This window comes from Aptenodytes patagonicus, chromosome 18 (assembly GCF_965638725.1).
Source record: "Aptenodytes patagonicus chromosome 18, bAptPat1.pri.cur, whole genome shotgun sequence".
Lineage (NCBI taxonomy): Eukaryota > Metazoa > Chordata > Aves > Sphenisciformes > Spheniscidae > Aptenodytes > Aptenodytes patagonicus.
In genome coordinates this window covers 13188622-13213318 of record NC_134966.1, presented here as the reverse complement: position 1 = coordinate 13213318, position 24697 = coordinate 13188622, and positions in this window count along the sequence as shown.

Genomic DNA, 24697 nt, shown 5'->3' with positions numbered 1-24697 from the left:
ATTGCCTTTTCTTTCCTTATATCCCTCCACGAAACCGCACACTTGTGGTTTGCTGCGTAATTAGTTTTGGTGCTGAGAGAAGACAAGAGAACTTCTTGTTAGATGGATTAAAGGGATCTGTGCTCTACACAATTTGAGTGACAAGAACCATGTCAGACCAGTCCGCTGTCAAGCGAAAAAAAGTGACAGTGCAGTCTGAGCGAGACAAGTTCTCCCACTTACTGGGTGGCAAGAGGCAGGCATAAACTAGCCCCGTCAAAGAGCAGCCACAGGTGACTGGGTCAAAACAAGTGGGGCAGAGCCGACAGAAGTCAGTCCTGCAAGCAAGCAGCACGAGTCCTCTGGCTTAGATGAAGCTCTCCTGCTGAGACTTGTATCTTCCTACCAGGAGAATCAGAAAATGCTTTCAGGTCTAAAAGGGGGAAGGGGAGGAGGTTGGCACCAGCTCTGAACAAGTATTTCCTAGGTTGCAGCCACCAGTTTGGAACAGTGTTTACATGCAATGTGCAGTAACAGTAATTCTTGTAGAGTAAACGAGGATGGAAAGTAAAATGATGAGAAAAACAGAGCTCCCTTTGCCTGTGGCACAGTGTCAATGTATCTGAAATCCAGCCTTCAAGTCAATCAGCAGCTGAAGCTGGAATAAAAGACAGGGGAAGGAGTGAGAGATTCCCTTTTAGTTTTCAGTTCCCAAGAGTTCTGCTAACAACAAATGTCGGTACAGCAGATAGCATGGGAGTGCTACAGAGAGGCTGACTATACACAGGCCTTGTGCTTGTGCTACTTAGCCCTTTTTAAGTCCCCATGATTGTGGAGAGCTCACTGATTGTCTACCTGGATTTCTTAATCCTGCTTATTGCATTAAGATTATTGTCTGAAATAGTTGGTTCCCAGCTTCACAGACTCTAACGTGCCAGCAGTGTCACAATTATTCAAGATCCATATCCTTCAGGTGCTGCAGAAGTAAGCTGGTGGGGAATGAATGCTCCAGATTTGGATTCATAGAATTAATTCCATGCTGGAAAAAAAACTTCCTCTCCTATGGAATTCTACCTTAGTTCTGAAATCTGCAAACAAATCAAATCTGCCTTTTCTGTCTCTAACATGTATAAACATATATATAGTTTAATGCAAATTTTACCGGGCATGAAAATCAGTACCTTGAAATTATATGATAAAGAACAGCCCATGAAACAATGGGGTTTGTTTAACACTTTCATTCCAAAGGATTGGAAAAGGGACACAGAAGCTCTCACCCAGCCGCCTGCATTTGCTAGTGCAAAACAGGCCTGAGGCTGGGTGTAGGCACACAGGAGTTTCCCCCTTCATCTCATGAAGTACTAACGCTGTACCTTCCCCGTGGTTTGAGGAGTGTGCCCAGCTCTCTGCAGGGCAACTCTTTGCACTCTCTCCCCATGCACATGTGCAATTACAGGCGCAGACTACTATGTCAAATATGCGTCTGTAGCTATAAAAGTATCGACAGTGCTTAGGCTGCAGATGTGCTGTGACTACATCTGACCATGTGGACTAGCATTGTCTCATTGTTACCTTATGTTCTGCAGATCTTTGTGATCTTTACCTGTTGTGAATCATCTTATAACTAGACTGTCAGCTCTTCAGGGTAGATGGCAACATCAGTAAAGCTGCAGTTTAGATGGGTTCATGTGTGGCTGAAAGATGTGTGCCAAAGCAACGGTGAAACTGTTGTGAAATGTATAGGGAGTAATAGGGCAAGAAGGGCAAAGAAAGCGATTTCAATGCTCTAAAGAAGAATGAACAGCTGTGTAATACTGATGCAGGAGATGAGGAAATAAATCATTTGGTGATGATCAGCAAAATAATGGCATGAAAATAACCAGCAGGGTGACCACAAAACCAGACATGTGCAGAGGGTGAGGCTCAACATAGCAGCATCACAACCATTTGATCAATAGTAAGAGTGTTGAAGTTGAGAATTGCATGCAAAGCTGTCAGGGCACATATAAGCCACAAAATCTACAGTCTCTGGTTACAAAGTGACAATTGTCTTTTTTTTTATTTTTTGCACCTCACTCTATGACTCTGAAATGTGGACAAGTTAGTACAAGAACATCAGAGGAACTAGAAATCATTAATCAACAATACCTCCAAGCTATTATGCTTATAAGCGTCAAGACAAAATCATGAGTAATGATTTTCTGCAATACATTTTCACAAATTGTTTTAAAAAAGACTTAGAAAAATATCAGCTTTTCTGGACTGCACTTTTTTCTAGCTGAAAGAAACGAATATATTAAACCACAGTGATATTTTAATGGACAGATATAAAAATGTAAAAAAGAGATGGAAGTTCTAGGAAGAAGATCTTGTCTATAGTGACTCGGAGATCAACAGCAGCAAGAAGTCAGTATGGCACACTGAGAATGACTTTCACATGTTAGTTACAAACCAGAGAAGAAGGGCTTCTGCATTCATTTGCCTTGTTGTGAAGTAGCCTAAAAATCAAGAATCAGACTTTTAACTGCCTTGCAACTCACAGAAGTCTTTGAAAAACTGAAATTCATGATGGACAACTGCCACTAGAACTTCTTCTTTTTCATGAATTCTTAGTACATTGGGTTGTCTCTAATTTAAGAACATCTTTCAGCTTTTCTGGCCAGGAACTCTAACTGAAGGCATGCAGGCATCTGATATTTTCCTGTCACCTAGGGTATTTGCAATATGATGGATGAACATTCAATGCTTTGCATACATCCTGCTTCTGTTACCTCTTTTTTATCACCTGAAAATAGAACTTCTTATTAAAATTTTCCACACCAGGAATTTCTTCATTGCATTTGAGATGAACAAACACCTCAGGAGAAATAGTATCATCATGAAAGGTCAGAGTGGTTGCTCTGTAAAACATCTTAAAAAAAAAAATCTTAAAAAAAAATTGGGATAGGTCAGACAAACTTTTCAAAACTCAAATAACTGGGAAATTGTCAGCCCACTTCAATTAAATGATCTTACATTTACATTAGCACCTGAAATAACACTTAGTTATTAGTATTCTGTGAATTTTAAAGCTTGCATTTTATACTCTTAAAACATAGCACTAAGAAGGAAAAGGGACAGCTGAAAAGCTGTATCTGGACGCAGTCTTTTGTGAAGACCTCACTGCGCGTGCACAATGGGTTTGGAGATGGGGCGGTGGCTGTCTGCTGTCGGTCCCACCCTGGCTGGTGCTGCTGCGCGACCTGCTGCCGTCCCTCTGGCCCGGGGCGCTGCCACAACAGTCACCCAGGGCGTGAGCTGGCAGCCACAGCCCGACGCGCTGGCGGATGGGGAGCACCGGCACACCCGGGGAAGCGGATGTGGGGTTGTCTGGCACAGAAGGTGTGTGCACAGTGCACACAGCCGTGCCTGCTGGGGAGCAGCCAGGTCCCCCCCATGGGAAAACCCTTTGCCAGCCAGGGACACTAACGGCTCCTTCTGTGTGTTCCTCTCTGTGAAATGTCACTCCTTCACGCCATACCGCAGTCAAGGATCCCACGTCCTTATCTTGACATTAAAGAAATAGATTTAATTGTCAGTCCTCTTAAACAAGCGTTTAATTCCATTCTGTGGGGACTAAAGACACTCTTAAATAATTGAGCGGCTAAGAGATTGGTTATTTCTGTTTTCATTGCCCATATTGATTTAAGTGTAGTTAATCCTTTCAAATACCCATGTCACACAGGACCTGATGGCTCTCTTTAGGGCAATATTGTTCCTCTGGCTAGATTATTTGACATCAAGCATTGTAATGTCACAATAAATCCTTCATGTGGGCTGTTCTTTTCAAAGAGAAGTACCAGATGGGGACTTTGCCTCTTACATTAAACTCTTGGTTTTCCTAGTCAGAAGTTGGGCTTGTGAATAATTTTCATTAAATTTTCTTTTGTGCCTCATAAAAGCTACCTCTGCAGCAGTGACATTAAATAAGAAGCAGCCCAATTAAACAGGCATATGGACATAAAACAAACCAAGGTGTTCCCCTCACTGCAAATTAAATATAGTTGTGTGTAAAATAATCTCATTTGGGATATAACCCAATGCAGAGCTTGTGGAATGGATTTTACAGACAGAAGTGGGGATGGCTGAAGCCAAGAACCAACAGACATGTTTTACAAGTCATTGCAACTTTTCTTACTTCTAGTTAAGTCCTAAATCTGTCTGTCTACCTTGAGCTCCATCCAATTAGTTGAGTGATACTCCACTTGTTACTTACAAATTGATCCAAATGGACCCAATAAATATCTGTTCTCTGAAACTTCCCTTGGTTGATACAATCATCTTTGTTTCCTCCTTTCCTGTGCTTTTCATCACCATAGAGCCCTTAGAATAACTCTGGCATTAGCTGACACAGGAAAAGGGAAAAGCAGAGTAACGTATGAATTTCCCTTGAAGCAGAAGATCTCGCACCTTTGCCCATGCTGTTCACATGGATGACTGCTCTATTAAAGAGTTTTTAATTTTTTTGCTTTGCTTGTCTGGTCTTCCCTTTGGTATTAATTGCATTGCCTGTTTTCCTTTTTTGGTTTAGACTTATTCTGAGAATACTTAGTGGTCCACTGGTAAAGAGCTTGCAAGGTACTTCTTTGGCTCTGTCTCCAAAGAGTTTACTATCTAAATACAGAATGTAATAGCAGGAATCACAGAATCACACAAAATTGAGGTCAGAGGCCACCTCTGGGGATCATCTTGTCCAACCCCTCTGCTCAAGCAAGACCAGCTAGAGCAGGTTGTCCAGGACTGTGTCTAATTTGGTTTTGATTATCTCCAAGGATGGAGACTGCAACCTCTCTGGGCAGCCCACTCCAGTACTCAGCCAGCCTCACCACAAAAAAGTTTTTTCTTATGTTTAAATGGAATTTCCTGTATTTCAATTTGAGCCCATTCTCTCTTGTCCTTTCACTGGATGCCACTGAGAAGAATCTGGCTCCATCTTCATGGCACCTTCCCATGTGTTTATACAAATGTGTATAAGATCCACCTGAGACTTCTCTTTTCAGGCTAAACAGTCCCAGCTCTCTCAGCCTCTCCTTGTAAGTCGGATGCTCCAGTCCCTTAATTATCTTCACAGCCCTCTGCTGGACTTGCTTCAGTACATTTATGTTTCTTGTGCTGCGGAACCCAAAACTGGGCACAGCACTCCAGACGTGGTCTCACCAATGCTAAGTAGAGGGAAATAATCATGTTCCTCAGGGTGAGGGGGAAAGGGTCTGATATGCAGGTGGCAGAACCACTGCAAATGTCATGGTGTAATTGTGAACCTCTCCTCCCGAGTTACATTTAGATAGTTTTAATGGTAGTGGGGAATATAGCTAGAAAGAAGAAAAGTTTGAGTCTTGAAAGATTAAAGACCTGGTTCAGACCACCTTTGTGAGCACCGTGGAAAGCAACTTCAACATACTGCAACCCACTGAGCCACTGTTTGGGAATTTGCAGGTCACATCCACTAAAAGGGAACATTCAGGGTCAATGAAAATATTTAAATTCAATCTTCTTATTTAAGAATTAGTGCATAGTTCTTTTTTTTCTAAGGACAGTGGAATCAAAGACGGTTAATTTCCTCACTCGTTCAAGCCTTCTCTCCGGCCTGTTTTCTTGGGTTTTTGCAAATCCCTGTACAAATGTTCCCTGATTGTGCTGCTTCCTGGGTGAATTCCTCTATGGAGGTGTGATTGCAAACAGATCCTTCTCCAGGGTCTCCATTTACATTCACCAGTCTGTAGCACTTGTTTCTATTGCATTAATAATAACTTAAAACAGAACATTAAGATCCTTCTTTACTTTACCTGAGTACTAATGTACTCCATCAGCTCCAGCAGGAGATCTGAAAGTTTGTTGACAGCCTTTCTGCTTCCAGCATAATTTGCATCCATTATTTTTCCATGTTAGCTATTTCTGAGTGAGCTTTGCTCCCTGGCTATGGCCCATATCTTAAGCTTTTCTACTCATGAACAGGCTGAGCTGTCGAGATGCAAGAATGGCTGCAAGTAGGTGAGCTCAACAGCAGGCAAGATTTATGGTATTTTCCTTCCTGTGGTAATTTTACTGTGAGCTGCATTGTGCAGGTAAAAAGCAGCAGCATGACAACTCAGAGAGATGCAGCCATTATGTACCTTTTCCACGCCACAAACAGAAGGGCATTCAATTATCAGTACTTCAAATGTCTAGATAGCCATGAACCAGTTAACTTGAATATGTTTCCAGTACTAACTATTTTAGCAGTCTGATCAAAACCATCTATACTGCTGATTCAATATGTATTCAAAGTGAATTCACTGTCTTTTCCTGCCTATTGATATAACCCAGAATTTACCACGATGTTCACAGTGTATTTTACATGTACTACACCACATTTCTGAACAGCAGGCAAGCCGTACATGGGTGGGTGGTTGCTGGTGTAGCTGTCTGCTGAGTGAGGTCCAAGGCTGGCTGCTTGCTTCAGACAGCTCAGAGTGCAGCAATTCCCTGGCGGAGCCAGCTGGGCTTTCTGCAAGGAGGAGTGTCAGGGCGGTGGGCACATTGCCCTTCACCTGGGGCTCACATCTGGGACAGCCTCTCCCCTCCCTCCACCCCAAAGGGAAAGGTCCATTCTATACTGCAACACTATTTCTGCCTGGCTCATTCTAACTTGTTTTTAACGCATTAGCAAATTCTTACACTTTGCCCTCTACATCAGAAGTGTCCAGGATATGGGCGTACCAGCCTGCACTGAATGCTACGACCTTTTGCTGTTTCCACAGATCACAAGCACAACTTTATGCTGCCCAGATAAATGGTTAGTGTCATGGAGGGATGCACTCAGGAAGCACAGGACTACAGCGTGACTTTCTGATACCACTGCGGCAGTGGGGGACAGGGCTAACAGCAGGATTAACCACGCATGGTTCTTGTCTCACTAACTAGTGGGTACAGGCTGCTGCCATTTTCCTCTGGATTGATTTTATCAAAATGTAAGATAATGTTGCTATTGGCATTCTTGATAATCAGCCAAGAGCTTTAAAGTCCTGGTCAGTTCAGCTGACATGGCGCTCTACTCTGCTAATTTAAGTTTTATCACAGCATTGCTTTGAAGTAGCAATAGCAGGACTGGGGCTCATGGATTTCAGTCTGTACTGTGAGGAGTGGGTCACTCTAATATCAAGGATCTTGATGCTACCTGCACCAGCAACCTTTATATTAACCAAGGAAAAATGATTATTTATTAATAAGAAATTCTGCTTTTATTACTGCTTTTTTAGTAACCAGATGTGTATTTGAATTTCCTGAATTTTATGCATCATCTGGATGAAGCATCTGGATCCACCTCGTTGTGTAGCCTTTACTGACAGAAAATATTTTGAACTGGCAGCTAAAAGGAAACAGAGAGAATCAGCTGGTAGTGTTCAGTGTGCTCCAGAGCCTGTTGGATTGTCCTTAACAACTGCACTAAGCTGATCTGAAGAAGAGGGGAGTTGGTAGCCATGCAAGATACTGGAGTTCCTTTCTGACCCCAGCTCAGGCAGAACACTGTTTTTCTACATCTCTGAGCAGTGAATTCTCACTTGGACTCACTCGGGAGGCAGAAATATTTCTGTGTATGGAACTGGAAGGCACTGGTAAAACCTGCAAGAACAATGAGCTCACATTTCTATGGACATCTACGAAAATGAAACCTGTATTTGTAGCTGCAGATGGACGTCCTTTTCCTTTATCCTCACAATAGTGAGTATCGAGCAGTAGGAAAACTCTTGCAGCGGTGTTTTTGATTGTTTTGATGTATCTGAGCCTGTCATTGGTACACAACCTCCATGGAAAAGGTCCCCTCCCTTTTCTGCCATTTGAATAATGTTTCCCTTCAGGGGTATTCTCTGAAAAGTCAAATTATGTGTTCTGTGTGGTGCAGTGTACAATAAATGCCGTGAGCTCCTCCCCTCAAGCAAGCTGAACAATCCCTGTAGACCTGTGCAGGCATCAGAGACCCATTCTTAATATTCCAGAAGTGACTTTTACAGTTGGTCTGGTTACATGGTATGTTGTGTGATAGCATTCTTCATCTGAGGGAAGAATGCACTGCTGAGTGGTCAGACAGCACAGGTATAGAAAAAGCCACCATCACTGGCAGAGCACAGCATCTTGATCTGATTGCACTGAATGCACTAGTGTCAGAATATGCATGGAGAAGAGCTGCGGCGTTTGTTCAGTGCCCTAAATTAACTTGCTGAACTGGACAGTGAGCAGAGACGTACCTTGAAGATGATGCAATGGTTGAGATGGACAGCTGTTGGCCAAGATGGACAGTCAGGAGCTCCACCTTGCCTGGAAACCTTCTCAGCACAGATAAAGTTTCCACAGGCATATCACACCAGATTCCTGCTTTTCTTCCACAGTGTGGCTAATGCATACAGTTTTTACAGAATCTAGAACATTACATGGATGATTCTTTTAGCACAGCACTGCATTTTCATTCTTAGTTGCACAGGACAGACATCGTTTCCTTTCTTTTCCAGTCTTGCTCTGTCACTTTGAGGGCTGAGGGTGATTTTCGGGATTACCTTCAGATGCAAGATTAAGTCAGGCTTAGTATTTCAAAGGTATAAAATGGTCTCCAGAGATACATGGAGGTCTTCAGGGAAAAGAGATGCAGGAAAGGGAAGATGCTTCAGATAGTATTAAGCAATATCCTTCCACTGATCACTTTGACAGTGGAACTAGTTCCTACGAGATCCACAGCAAAATACAGTCTTCCCTTGTATTGGCTCTTTTGCATGGAAAGTGGACACTTCGGCCTGAACACACAGTATACTACAACCCCAACTTTTCAAACTTAAACTCAGTGGTGAATATACAGAACTCTGCCAACAATGGAAAGGTGTAAATTCCTGGCTCCTGTGTGAGTGCACAAGCTGGACTGCAGACCTCGACACAGCCCACTGCTTTGCTCATATCATCCCTCTCTTAGCATCTCTGCATTAGCTCTCCCTTTCCTGTTGTCGCACAGATTGCTGGTCCACTTTGAACGTTGTTCTCGCACTACCAATATTCAGAATAAAAATATTATCTCCTTCTTCAGTAGGAGCAGCTTCCATTGTCCATGTGTTAAATGAGGTTAAAATCTGTTCCCTCTAAATTGTTACGTGTGTCATGGCTGCCCTTCTTTCTAAGTAGAAAGATGATGTCCAAGAGCAAAAATACGTTAGAAAACCAGGCAGACAAGGAAGTTCTGCAAACCCAAATAAGTATGTATTTTAGGCTTTGTTTTTGTGTGCAAGGGTACAGATACTCATTGCACTTGTGGGTTATACAAAATCAGTTTCACGTTTGTTCACTGAATAGATTGCATAAAGAATTGATGTCTATTACATGTCTGCTTGGGGTATTTACAGCATAGTAGTATGCACACTTTTTTTTACCTATTGATTGCCATTCGTCCATTATCTTGCCACAGAGCTGCCCTAAGCTCTTTCTGGGTGGTCATAACAGATCTAGGATCTGCAGCAAGGCACCGATAAATGTGCAGTTCAGTTCAGTCTTTCTAATGTACATTCGATCACTTTTTTTCACAGTTAATTTTAAGAAATACATGTTACTGTCAAATCCTGTCCTTATTAAGTAAGAGTTTACATATTTGATGCATTTTTAAATGACATTTTAAAGAAGTTTTCTTAAGATTATAATGGAGACAGTCTGTCAAGAATGCAGCGAGCAGCAGCAAAGGGGAGCATTCCAACGGCATTACCGAGGCCCTCTGCAGCCGCACACCCAGCACGCAGGCTTTGCTTCGTTATGCCTAGAGGTGTAAGAATAGCTGTGAACAGCTAATAAGAATCAATGCTATTGGAGACATCTGTTTCAGTTTTCATTTTTCAGTGTTATTAGTGCTTATTGGTACAAGGCTCAGGAATGCAGCCAATCCCTTTGAAGTGAAGTGTATTGTAAGGCTAGAGGCATTGTGAGCCTTGTTGATGACCCTGTGTGTAACCTTTCAATTAAACATCCGTAATGCATGGAATGAGAAAAGACCTCCTTAAAAGAGAGGACTTGTACACTGAAAATAATTTTGCTGGCATTTTAGTATTCATTTTGGATTTTATAAAGTAATCTCCAAACAAATAACAGGTTCTTTAATTTTTCATGATTCTTTAGTTTTCAAAAAAATCTGTGACTCTGGTCACCTGAATATGCCATTGTTCTTTTAGTTATTAATATATAATAAAAATCCTTAATCTGTGCACAGTACAAGTCACCAGAGAAAAGATGGCTGTTTTCCCCAAACCTAGAAAATAAGAGAGAGACCAGCCAGAGCTGAAGTCAGCTGCCAGCTACGTCCTGTTTTCCTCAAAAAATCAGTCCTCATCACATGCACCTACAACAAAAGCCAGGATCAGGAGGACAATTTGACTTGTCAATAAATTGATCTGCATAAAATCCACAGATTAGAGTGAGGTTTTCAGAGAGGCATTTTGCTGATCACAAGGAGGTCAATGCAGCCTTGGGAAACTCCTGTCACAGGTCAGACTCGGCGTGGCAGCACAGTATGGTCTGGTGGCCCTGCGTGTACAGTGCTCTCCAGAGGCACCTCAGTGCAGAGACTGGGTTGATTAAAGAGATTGTCCCAAACGCAAAGGTAATGTAATCTGAAGAAAGTTGAGAGAGATGAGCTATGTGGGAACAATCGCTATTTTGAAGTCAGAGCTAGCATACTTTAAATCCATACACGGGAAAAGTTTTCGAGCCCCTCTGACAGACTGATAAACCAGTTTCTAACAACACGTAGTAACCTCTGTGAAAGGCACTTTTGTCAAGACAAAGAGAAGTGTATCCATCTGTCGAGTGGTTTATGCTGGGTGATAGCTGGTTGCTGCTCACTCATGGAGGACAGCACAAAGTTTTGCTAGTCCTTTGCACAGATCTAGCAAGTCTATTTTGGTATTTATCTTCCCATGAAATGGTGCAAGTTGTCCCTCCTAACTGCCTTGAGAGAAAGCAAGTGACAGGATCTGCCGACTTTTCCTGAGTGGTGTATCTGGGCCATGGAGGAAGCTGACATTCAAATGGCATCATGCAACTCCGGTACCTGGCACATTTTAGTTAAAGAGACCTAGTGCTGACTGAATGCAATATTGACAAGTAAATGTAGATGAACAGAAGTGGAAACAGCCTTATGGCATCAGAAAAAGCGGTACAGTAGGTGAACAGTGGCAGTGGCACTTTCACCATTGTTCTCTGCAGTGGGGAGGATCAGCTTGGGTTTTTCAACAGTTGGTGTGAAGTTTGAACTAATTAACTTGATTTTTTTCATAGAGTGATTAATACAATTATTTAATTGTACTTACATGGAAAGAGTTACAAATATTAGCAGGAATCAAAACGCAATAAAAATGGGCCAAGAGGGAGATGAGAAAAGTGGCAGAAGTTAGTTGGCCTCAGAGATGAGATGTTACAGCCTACACGTAAGTGGGAGAGGAATTACTTAGGATCGTAAAAGCAGGAATGATGGAAGGAATGAATAATGGCAAACCTTGGGCTGGCAGTGAAATCTGCTGGGCTGTGAGAAAGTCTTAGAAGCAAAGGGTGGAGTACATCACTAAGGACATTTAAATCAACTAGAACAAGGTAGAGTAGAAAATGTCTTCTGAAAAAAATACCTATCTTAGTCCTTTGGGATGAGATACAAGATGTTACAGTGCCAAAAAGTTCAATCTGTGTTTTAGAATAGGCCACCAACTTTGCTGTTGGGACATAGCTTGGCCTCAGCTGTAAAGAGGACAAAAAGAGTGGCTTCAGGGCTGTCAGACATATGCAGGCAAGGTATGACAAAGCCCGCTCCTGAGGCTGTGAAGGTCTCCTGTGGTGAAGCAGCAAATTTATGTGTGTAAAGAGGCATCACCAGGGTGTAAAGGTTTTTTTGCTGCTTAAATAGGGCCTTCAGGGAGACATTTACAGAAGAAAATACATGATTTGAGTGGAGGCTACGGAGTGGTACCAGCTGGATCTGCCTGTGGTGCCCTGAAGGCTAGCATCCTCAGGTCTCACGCCTGTGGGTGTTGTAGCTGATTTTACTTTTCTGCAATGTTTACCTACTGTGAGAGCATGTGAGCAGTGCCAGATCTGTTCTCTACCCTCAACTTTATCCAAGAAACATGTGTTTTCTGATGCCTAAAGTTAGCCTGGGACATGACACAATGCAGCATCCATCTGAGAATCTCTAGTTAAGAATTAGTCACACCTGCATTATGTTGTACTCATGTTATTCAAGATGGACATGGGCACTTTCATTGTGTTAAATGCCATTTTCTGTCACCATTATGTGCACAGCCTCCTTCTGAGGCCAGTCTCTTAGTCCCAGTCCATAAAAACCTCTGGCACATGACTGCACAACGCTATACAGGGACTGCTTTGGTGAGCATCAATAGCGTAGACTTAAATTCACCCTATGGCTTCTGACAGAAAAGTGACAGATACTATGGGAAACCAAGATGCATTTTAAGGACCTTGTTCTCACAAGAGGATTAAGTCATTGAATAAAATCATATATACGCACAATATTGTCTGACCCCCTCCCACCCTTGTTTAAAACATTAGGATCAAAATCAATGCTTACATAAATCCATTAACTTAATCAAAGTCATGAAAGTGGAGAAATGGAAAAAGTTAAAAATTACTTTTAGTAACTCCTTATGGGTTTTAGAGCGCAAGACTTTCAGCACCATTTAAGGCTATGCTTGCAAAATTCAGATGTGTGTGTTTGCCTGTATGTATGTGTGCATTATAGAAAATGCTAGCAGATCCAGGGAAAGAAGTAACAGAACTGTGTTTACGTGGGCAGCCTTTCATATTGAAATCAAGTTTGATGTGAAAAATCTTTAACAAAACTGGATTTTTAACAGGGTTGTTGGCTAGGTGGCTTTATTCACAGAAAATGGATTGGGAGAGCAAATGAAAACTGCAGAGTCCTTACAGTGCCTTCTAGCATGGTTCATCGAAAGGAAAAACAGTGTATTTTTTTTATCATTTGCATATGTCACCACTGAGAAAAAAAAATTAAACTGAAACCACAATAACAATGGCAATTTTTTAAGAAACAAAACTGTCCTGATTATTTTTTTAAAAATTTAGATATGCAGGAACATATCCTATATTATAACATTGTAGCACCGGGAGTGGAAGCATTTCTTGTTCTAATAACAATAACAGATGTTGCTGTAAACAAAATTTTGCTCAAAGACTCCACCAAGAACATTTTGTTGTGACAGAATGGAAATATACAGTAGGAGCTGTAAACATTTCTTAACAGCTCATTGCATTCAGATTTCTTCAGAAAAGATGCAGACATGATGAGAAACAAACTGGAAATCTGTGCCCTTCATCATTCTTGACAGAATGACCAATAAAACCAGGAAAATGTGATTCTTAAGGGAAGAACTGGTGCAAACTGGAGCACCATTTCTAGAAACACTTGGAATTTTTTCACTCAACTTCTGAAAGATGTTTCATAGCTCCTAGTCTTCCAAAATATTGGGAATTTCTATGTCCTTTTATCTTGTCAGAGACACCCTCTCTGTGTCTTTTTGACAGAAAGTTACTCATTGGAAGGTACTTCTTTAATTTTCTTTAATTTTTTGATGAGCTGTGGCTCAAATTTTTACATTATATATCTGTGTTTGCTGAGATGGGAATAGGGTCAGTACCTGGTGATTATTCTGCACTGGATGGACAAAATAGCATGTAGATTTAGTTAGAGCTATACAACAGCACAGAAAGCATTTCTATCATGCTGCAGAAATACAGATTTGTTTAAAAGTTGTCCCTATTCAATGCATGCAGGAACCCTTGAGTAGCAACAATAGCAACAAATCAAGTAAAGCTACCAAGGGAATTTTTTCATATGGAAAGAGTCATCTATGATTTTTTTTAATCTTCTAGACACCGCTGAATTGCTGTTTCCCAGTACAGAGAGCAAGGGTATGTTTTAAGCCACAACACTTTTTCTCTGCTAATCCATATAAGAATGCACTTACATTTTCTTCACCTGATAACTAGCTACAAAGAAACAAGGTGGCACATTGGGACAATGGATAGAAATGTGGAACAAAGAAAACTAGCCCACCATGAAAGTGGAAATAAGAAAACTGCACATTCCTATGCCTGGGGCTTCTTCGCACCTCAGTATCCTTAATTATGTTCCAGGGTATTTTGGCGTCCCTTCTATTTGCATTTAGATCTTTCATCAGGAAGTTAATGTTCTCAGAGCAAGTAAGATCTCAAACCCCATAAATCCTAATGTTTAATACGTTAACGATATAGAGATAAGTATTTAATTTTACTTTATGCATGACAGAGAAGCCAATGACAAATAGCACTGAGTAATATTTATGAGTTCCACGCCTGGAGGAATAATAAGCACCTTAAATTATTGTAAATTCTGACAAGGCACATACATTGAAGACTTTATAAAACTTTATACTTCATGCATGTAACTACAACACTGTTGTTCTCCCTGCCACAGTTCAGCTCCTGATACTTCCAGCTGCTGTGATCACAAAGCAGTATCTTCCCAAGCTGAAACAATCTGTGGGAATGTCTCTAACTGTCCTGCTTCATATTGCTCTGGCCTGCAGATTCCAGCTGTATTTTGAAATGTGCCATGAGAAGGGCAATAAGGAAATCTGTCAGAGTGCTTTGGAAATAGCATAAGGTGGTTATATGTCCATCATGGCTAGAAACAAAATAGCGTTCTTTCCTTCTTTTCTTTCATTATTTGCATATTGTTACATGTTCTGCATCTCCCCCTCTGGAATAGAGTTTGCAATCCCTTCCCATCTACAACATCAAGACAGGTTCCTTTATGTGAGCCGAGTGTGTCTTCTAGGAGTGTCCAGGAAGCATCTAGCACCTAGTTCTAGGAAACTCCAAATTCCTACATATTTCCTATAAAGATAATAAAACAAAGACCTGGTAGAGCATTTGTACGCGTTGCTAACTATTCAACTTCACAAGCTTCTCAAGGTTTAGCTGCAGTCGACGGTGGTACTTGAAATGGGACAACTGTGCTGGTGAACGTCTCATAGGCATAGTGTTTGCTTGCTGAATGACAGCTGGAGGAAGAAACCTTACACATCCATGAGCACAGCAGCAATTTCTGTGAGCACCTTAAAACAGTTCAGCAACAAAGAATGAAGAGCTACAGGAACAGAAGACAGACTATAGCAAAGGAAATCTATAGGAAGCCACTTAATTTCTTAGATTTTTCAAGTGCATCTTAGAACTGGATTCGAAAGAACAGTCACAAATGTACATGAAGGTACCAATTCCTCTGGCTGTATTTGGCTCTGATAGTGGTGGCAAACTGAAGCTGCCTTGGTAGGCAAGGAAATATTTACAGATACTAATGAGAGAGGATGACAACCTTGTGCAAAGTGACACAGTTGCCAATTGTTATCATTAACACTAGCTATACACTGCAAGACTTAAAAGATGTTTTCCAATGTACTATTTTAAGAGCATTGTAGTAAGGAGTAGCTGCCAGAATGAATGGAAAGTAACCTGCTGCATGAATAAAAATGTTTTTCTTCCTCTGGTCTAAAAAAAAAGGGAACAACAGAGAATTGGCTACTTCAACTCAAATAGTTTTTCTTTGAAATACATGTGTAGAGCAGAGGCAGAGGTTGGCACATAAATGGGCACAATTGTGTAACTGCGTTTCATGACATCATTTAACCATGCATAATGAAATGAAAGGGGGTAGGAGGTGGGAATTTTCCTGTCTGGAATCATGTTTAGACTGGTAAAGAGGTAGTTCCCCCATCTCTAAATACCACATCTTACCACCCATCCTTTGTACCACTGCGCCACATCAGTGCGAACCCTGTGCAGTCCATGGACTCTGCACAGAAGGATGTACAAGACATATGCACTAGGATATTCACTTCTGCTTGCAGAATAGTTGTGCTGGCAGGAAATGTAGTAGCAGAACCAGTGTCCCAGTCCTGCTTGGCAGGACTCCCTCCTCTCCTCCCTCATAGTAAAATCAAACTGTTTGTTGAAAAAAAAAAACAAACCGAACCTTGAAAAACCCCCACAACAATTCTCCAAAGCAAGCGTCCTTTTTCCTCTTTTCCTTAAGGGCAATTTACACAACCTATACCTTGGATGGGACCTCTTCCAACAGAAGCTGAGTTTTGTTTTTACTCCGTTAATCAGGCGTGGCAGGAAACTGTTACCAGTTGTGCACAATGCATCTAGTTTCTTCTCTTTTCTGTTCCAAATGTGCTTGGATTTATTAAGGTACAGAAGACTTTGAGAAATGTGATGTTGTGGGCTTGCCAAAATAAACCACAAGCGATGATGAAGCAATAATGTATTTAACAAAGTGTCATGGAAAAGACAAGCTGCAAAATCTATTTGCTGGGCTGCTATCTACACTTTACTGTCTGCAGCTGCATAAAACAGAATCCTGTGTATTTACTGAGTACTCTACACACACAGGACTGCCGCATGAATTTACCCAAGTTCATGTGCTTCACCCAGATCATGATCTTGGTTACAGTTCTTTAAATTCTGATACCAACTGTTAAAAATATGTTGGGTAGAGAAATCTTTCGGCATGTCCATCCTTTGATAACAGCAACAAATTATTCTTGCCAATACCTTTAGAAGAGACCTTGTGAGCAAGACGTAGCCACAGAAGGAAGAAAACCCCTTGAATTCTTCAAATGCCAATTCAGACACTAGGACATGACTGGACTGTCAGAAGCAGCATCTCTAGGAGATGACTCCTTGTAATAGCTATGTTCACTTACTACGGGTATAACATTCAGGCCTGTCACAGTGACAGACGCTCTAACGTTTACATTTGAATGGGCAATGGAATCCACAACTGTTATTTTTAGAGCGTTCTTCTGGACTCGGTCAAAATTCTAGTTTTGTCTTATCACAGCACAAGGCTTAGAGAGAAGCAAGCATTAGTGCTGAAAGTAGAAAGATACAAAATGTTTGACTCCTGCAGGAGAACAGACAGCAACCATTTTCTACTCCTCTTGTCGTGTAACAGCTGTCTGTGTGTGTTGGTTTGCCCCTGCCTTGCTTCGGAGAAAATGAATAAAACATCTATGATACTTGGTTAAAAACGTGATTTCACTTATGCCAGGCCTCAAGGCTGTAAACTGCACTTGCAATAGAATCCTAGGTTATGTCATTTAATTCTCCTTTTGATTTCCTATATGATTTTTTTGGCTATCTATTCCAAAGGAATATACTGAACTTTGCTGAGGGGAGACCTCATCGCTCTCTGCAGCTTCCTGAAGGAGGGGACATGGAGAGGGAGGTGCTGGTCTCTTCTCCCTGGGATCCAGTGACAGGATGCCTGGGAATGGCTCAAAGCTGCAACAGGGGACATTTAGACTGGATATTAGGAAGCATTTTACTCAGAGGGTGGTCAAACACTGGAACATGTTTCCTAGAGAGGTGGTCGATGCCCCAAGCCTGCCAGTGTTTAAGAGGCATTTGGACAATGCCCTTAATAACATGCTTTAACTTTTGGTCATCCCTGAATTGGTCAGGCAGTTGGACTAGATGATCGGTGTAGGTCCTTTCCAACTGAAACATTCTATTCTATTCCATTCCATTCCATTCCATTCCATTCTATTCTATTCTATTCTATTCTATTCTATTCTATTCTATTCTATTCTATTCCATTCCATTCCATTCCATTCCATTCTCTTCTAAGAAGAGGACCTCCCCTCTGCTCGCAGTGCACTGGACTATGCTGCTGTGTGTAACGTGGGCTGCACGTGGTGCCAGGGCTTTTGTGGGGGCTGTGGCCTCCAGACTCTGTTATGCACAATGTTGTTGGTGATGTCTAGAAATTATCACCATGCCTAATCAGCAAAAGGCAACTGTGCCTCCTATCTGATTCCTGGGGGAAATCCTTCATCTCCCGCAGTCATGTCACTGCATCCACATACCTGAGTGCCCTGCTGCTAGTGCTGGTAATGCCATGCCACTGCTGGAACCCAGGAACCAAGTTACCAGGGGAAGGTGAGGATATCCAGGTCATGGTGGCACAGGTCTTCGTAGTGCTGATGCACAGAGGCACAATGAGACATGATTCACCACTCCCTTTGGACATCTCTCCGAGATGCATGGTGCAGCAGGGATTTGAGGGGTTGGGCTAAGGAAAGCAAGAAGCATACGTTACTGAGACAGACTGTTTAATGTTGCAGTGTGTGCTGGCTGCTCAGCTGGCAGCAAACCCAGCCTCTCCTCTCTGCTTGTTGATTTGTTTCTGTAGTTGGCATCTTCCCTTTCAAGACTGGTTTTCTAAAAATCAGATATAAATACATGTATCTAATTCTATTAATGTATTTTTAATTCTATTTTTTAATTGAGCAGTGGAGACTGGCTGTCTCTTGCCAGCTCTTGCTATGTTTTGCATTTTGAGTGAGAGACATACATAAAGGATCTTGAACAAATAGTAGCATTCTGTTGCACTCAGTGTCCATCTGTAACTCATTTTCAGCTCATTCTAAGGCTTGAACTAATGAGTGTGCTGAGGACACTCAGCAAAAATAAAACACAATTCAGAAAGTTGGTGAAACGCTGTTTTTCTTGGCAACAGGAAGGAGCATGGACTGCCACGGGGAGGTGCCTAGCGAGTGAGGGAACCATCCTCCCATCACCAGTGGATGGGCATCAGCGGGTGAGCGCCTGGGAAAAAAAAGACCCACCCCTGGGAGTGGGACCAGTACATGAGCAAAGCCCACCTCAGCTCGGTGCCAGAAGAGTGTGCTGCCAGCTACGTGTCACACGTTGCATGGGGACGTGCTGCCCCTGGGCTCCGTTTCCCTCTCTGTTCAGCTGATAACAAATGTTTTCTAATGCATTATTTCAATTAATGTGTAACTAATACAGACAGTAACATTGATTTCTTAAATTTAGTAATGCTACCTGGTGAACGAGTCTTAACGTAGATGGGAATCTGTACTGCAGAAACAATGGCAAATATGGAATGTAATAATCCAATTAACAATAACAACTCCTGTGTGAGGACAGCATAACCTCTAATCATGATGCTGATTTGAAGCGCATCTATGAGGTGAAGTAGAGGTAAATAAATTACCAAAAGTCACACAGCATCAGGAGCCCTGAATCTGAGTTACTATTCACTCAGTCACCTCTTTCAAAGCCCATTTTAATTTTTTTCTCCTTTGCTGTCACCCTCAAAAAGTGTCTTACTAAAATCAGGGGCTGTCCAGGGCATGCAGGTGTTGAAAGGAGGTCTGGCTGCCTTGAGCTTGCAAGGTCAGAATAGAGACTGTAATCAGCCGAATTGTTCTAAAAATAAACTTTGCTCCTTGCTTCCCCCCTCCCACCTCCCCGTTCCTACTTTTCTGTCTCTAGTGTCAGTGCTGCTTCCACTCTATACAAGAGAGTAAGTTCAACAGGCAATGAGGAATGGAACTAGGAATACAGAGAGAAATCCTGGAGTATCTCACAGGGAACTTTGGGCTAAGATGATGTTTCATTATCAAAAAGAAAAGCTGCCCAAGGGTAATGAGGGGAAGGGCGAGAAGCCAGGAAAGAAATTCTGAAAAATAAACTCAAATTCAGGAGCCCTGGGAATTAAACTGAGCTGCAAATAACTTTTTTTTTTCCCCCAGAATAAAAGGTGATAAGCAGGTTTTTGTAGTAGAAGCTTTCCCAGACTCATGTTGCTTGCTTTTCTGCCATGATTGTTGTGTCCTTATTTTATACTGTTCTTTGGTCAGTGCTGTTTCAAGTCATTCCTCTACTGTCAGGCTGGGCTGAGGTCCCAGGATGCCCCCACCAAGACAACAAAGACAAGGGAGCCCTTTTATAGGGACAGACTTCCAGAAGCTCTACTCCTAACTCCTTGGTTCCAACTTCTTTTTAGTGTCCTCACTGTTTTCAGTGCTCCCAACTTAATTTAACCTGACTGGAACTAGCTTGCTCTTTATCTTTTCTAGATCATTACCAGAAATAGGGAGAAGCAGCCAGAGCCTTAGTAAAGAGTGTGTGGCAGTAACAAGCTCTTTTCAGCAGGACAGGCAATAGTGGCTTCCAGACTGTGGGCTGTCTTAGTGTCAATGTGCAAAATGGGTACTTTAAGTCATAACGGCCATTTGGAGATGACACTCTTTTCTAATAAATTATTGTTTATATTATTAGGTCTTATAACTTTTGCCCTCTTCTTCTTTAGCAAAATTAATTCACAGCCCTGTGCTGTTTCTGAGTTATTGGCATCACTGAAGAGTGCAAGAGCGGTGGAAATGTCAGCATATCTTTTTTCTTTTTTAGTATCAGGGCAGTATTTTTCTTTTTTCATGATGAGTTTTGCTTCAGTACAGTATTTTCAAACTATGAGCTACTAAATAGGAGGTTATGGATCAAAGAGCTATTGAAAAATGAAAAATTTTCATGAAAAAATTCAAAGCAGAATTGTGGAGAAAATGGATGATGGAACAAACAATATTTTCAAGGATAAGCAATGGTGATTGCACTTCTCAGCAGTGGTTCAATCAAACTGATAATGATCAGACAGTCTGATCAGACGCAGGTCGTTGTGGGAGCTTGCAATGAGTTGGAGCCACTCAGATTCCCTGCCCCTGCACAGTGCCAGTCCGCATTGCTGGAACATCCCCTTCCACTCGGAACAGCTGTGGTGGAAGCTGCTGGGCTGTGCTGGTCAAGGTCAAGCACCTCAGAAATTGCCAACTCCTATGTTGCTGTCTGAGGCTGAGCATGGGGACTCACTGGTGGGTGGTGGTAGCTGAGGGGTTGATATCAGGGCAATAAATCCACATTTGGGGCTGTTGTCTACTGCTATGGAAGGTCAGGTCCAGGCCATGGGTCAGACAGTTTTTACTAGCCTCCACTTAATTTAAGAAAAATGAATAAAAAAACCATAAAACATTTGGTTTGTTGGAAGTGTTGCAAAAAGATTTTTAAAAGCATATTTCAAAGCTTTGCTTAATAAGGATGCGTGGCGCTCTTGCCTTTCTTCACTGGTTTAACAGGATGAAATGAGGATGCTGTCCCTCTCCAGCCTCTGTTAGAATGATTGAGTTACCTGAATGTGGAGGAGTGTTTTTTAAGTGTTCAGAGTAAGGGCAGGCTGGTAACCAAGCAAGGTTTAAATCTTACAAGGCTGTATTTCTCTACTCTCCAAACTAATGAAAGTATCTCTTTGGGAAGAGAATTTTCCTGCACTCCCAAACAAGTGTTGCAAGAGAATATTTAAACCATTGCTGTCGGTGCCTTCTAGCATGAAACCTAATTAAGTTTCTTTCATGTCTCGGAGGACTGCACATGCTTGCTTTCAGGATGGCAAAGCACCGGCACTGCCAGGAGATCTGTCTCAATGTGTGAGGTACCTCTGCAGTAAAAAGTAAATGACAGTCAGAAATTGGTAGCTGGTGCTTATAATATAGGCCCAAGAAGCTAAGATTGACATTTGCTGGCAGCAGGTTTGTTGTGGTTAAATATCTTTTTTCTTTAGCCAAGGAAAAATACTCACACAAAAATTACTTGATCTGCAGCAGAAGAATAGGATTAGCATCAGGAAGGGGTGTCTGGTGGCAGGCCTCCATGGTACAAGCCTCCGTCCCTGAATGGGATTCATTCTTCCCCAGCTGAGCTGGTGGGAAGTTCTTGCTCTTACAGGAAAGTGCTCAGTCCATTGCAGTGGTGTTGGTTTTGCTCTCATGTTATTGCCCTTTTGCAGGGGTCAAGAGTTCTTCCATAAAACTAACTCCAGGCTATAGGTCCTATCATAAGTAGCCTATGTTGCCTGTCCTCCCAGAAGCGATTTTATAGATGGGGTGCCGGAGCCCTTGTGAAACGCTTGTCAACCCAGCACTGTTTGTTTATTCCATGTTCACTGGAAGGAGACCTCACTTCACTCTTCAGCCTGTCGTGACAATTTTTTTCACACATTTTCTCTATCTTTTTCCATAGCCATCTCTCAGTGAGATCTCTCCACCACTGCCAACCAGCTCTTCCAGGCTGTGCAGTCTGGCACAGAAAGAGACAAAGTCAGACTGAGTCATCTACAAAAACAAGGCGCCGCCCATTATTTGAGCACGCTGGAGTGGACTACTGCTGGGAGATCTCGAGTGCCAAACAATAAATGAATCCTCTCCGGTTAATCGTCACCCCTGCCAATGAGACGGAGGTTGGTCGCTCTTGCAATAAAGGACAAAAAGTCTTTTCTTCTGCTCTTTGTTGCCTGTAACAAAGCTGGTTGGATGCAGCTGGGATCAGGCCCACAGCTGATGCTCCTCTCCCCCGCCCCTGGGCCATTCCTTTCAGCTCAGCTGGGGTAGCCCGGACAATAGGGAAGCTGTGTTTGCTGCATCTCGGGATGTTAGGTCTATAGTTTGGACAGCCCAAGAATATGTGTGTATTCTCCCTATTGATGTTCAGGGGCTTGATACCTCTTTGTTTGGTTTGCTTTATTGAAAGATAAAACGGAAGAAGGGATAATGCCCCTGCTTAGAAATATAGGTGCATGGTGACATAAAAGGGACGAGAAAGGAACATTTCAGACATGAGACCTGAATCCACACTCTTTCGGGGGGTGGGGGTGGGGGGGTGGTACGGGAGGGGAGCTGTAAAACCAGCTGTGCTGCCCCACTGCAAGATTTCCTCAGGCAGGATCCTTTCCACAAAGCAAAGCCCTGGTCCATGTTCAGATAGCAGGCTGCCCGGTGTAAGATGTCAAGATAATCTGCCAGTTCCTCCTGGCCTCTGGCAGGTAGCTCTCCATGCAAGAGTGAACAGGCAGGTCTGACTCAGCTGCAAGCAGACAAGACATCAGAAAATAGTGCTCTCCATTTTCCAGTGTTGGAACTTTGCTTCCCCAATGTTTTTGATGTAGGTGCATTAAAAGTACAGGATAATTTTTTCCACTCTCTGTTTCTGTATTTTTGTGGTTACCTTTCTCCCAGCTTGGGAGCCAGCAGGCAGATCCTAGCACATCCATTTTCTAGCCATTTGTGCCTCAGCAAGAGATAGAGCTAGCTGCGCAAGCTATGTCTGTCTCATTAGGAAGTAACCTTGTTACCTGCTTCCCCACATTTTGACCTGCTGGGCCTTATAGGAAATGACCGCACAGTAGTCTCATTTCCATAAAGCATACTGCTACCAAGAGCATCCCAGCATCTAGCTACCTCTCCCACAGTTTATCATATGTGGTGGCTAAATTTCATTTATTCTGCATACCAGTCTAAGAAGCTGTCTGTGTTCACATCTGCACTGAACACCTAAAGGACAATGCCCAGTGCTGTGGGTTAAATAAAAATATGCCCTTTTCCAGATCATACCCAAGGAGCTGGAGAAAGGTCAAAACTGCAGTGGTCTCCTTCCCCCTTCTCCCTGCTGCTGAATAACTGTTTTCATGCCTTCAGTGCAAAGAGTAGCGGAGGCTGATAAGCATCTTTAAAGAGATCATTTACGTTGTATTTACCTATGCACACAAATAAAACTTGAGACAACACAGGCAACATCACATTCTCTGGCATCTAATGTTAAAGATATGAATGGCTCTTAGTCCATTTACTATTTTGGAATAATGTATTTCCTGATTTTTCAGGTGTCATTGGATTATTGATAGTTACTGTGTTCTATCTGCATAGCAATGCTTGTACTCCCTCACCAAAAGATGCTCACCTAGAAGCCTGTGGAAATCAAATACATATTCAGGACTCAAAACAATTCTTGCCTGATGTATTCAAACACAACAGCAGAATTTCATCACCTACCTCACCACCAAATTCTTTTCAGATCGTATCTTTTCCAGTCATAAGCTAAAAAAGATGCATGATACAATATCCTACCAGTGCTGCAGGGGATGTGACTCCATAGGTAATTTGTGAGATAGATGTTGGGAGTGTCCCTAACTAAAATTGTTTGAGGATAAAATTACTGAGCACAGTGCTGAAATGGTGGATCACCCACTGGCCTGGTCTAGGATTTCCAGAGGGCTTCTAGGATCTAAGTGCCAAAATACTACTGAATATCAATTAAAATTGTGTTTCTAATTCAATTCCCTGAAACTCAACTAATCCTTCCCAAAATGTTTCTTTCAGCTTTTGGATGGTGATTACATTAAAAATCCTATAGGCTTTGATCATAACAGACAACATTGCTATAGCAACCAAAGTATGAAACACTAATAACTGGGCTGACTGGACAGACTGAAAAATTCAATGGCATCCTTGATGTACAGAGGGCAACTAGATCCAGAGGAAAGTCTTGTGCTTCTGTGCCTAACCAGCTCACACTGCATGGATGCTCAGGTTGAGAGCAGAAAAAGGAACATGTCAGGCCACAGGCAATTTTTTTCCCATAAGGGGTTTCTTTTATGGTTCTGCTCTGAGGGTTCTGAGAATGGCAAGAGAGGAGGGGGGGGGGTTGGAGATGGGGTTTGTGGCTGTAATCTCAGTTTTCATTGAAGCACTGAACATGCAATTATTTTAAGAACCAACCTCTTCTTAGTGTGCCGTCTCTCATTTTGTGAATAGTGTTAGTTCTCCCCTAGCCTTGCACTGACTTTACAAATAACTAGGACTGAAAACTGACTTAAAACCATACAAAGTTTCACCAGAATCCAGGGAAGAAAGAGTTAGTCCATGGAAGTATTAGAAGAAAGGAAAATATTTTCTGTATGGGAGAAAAAGTT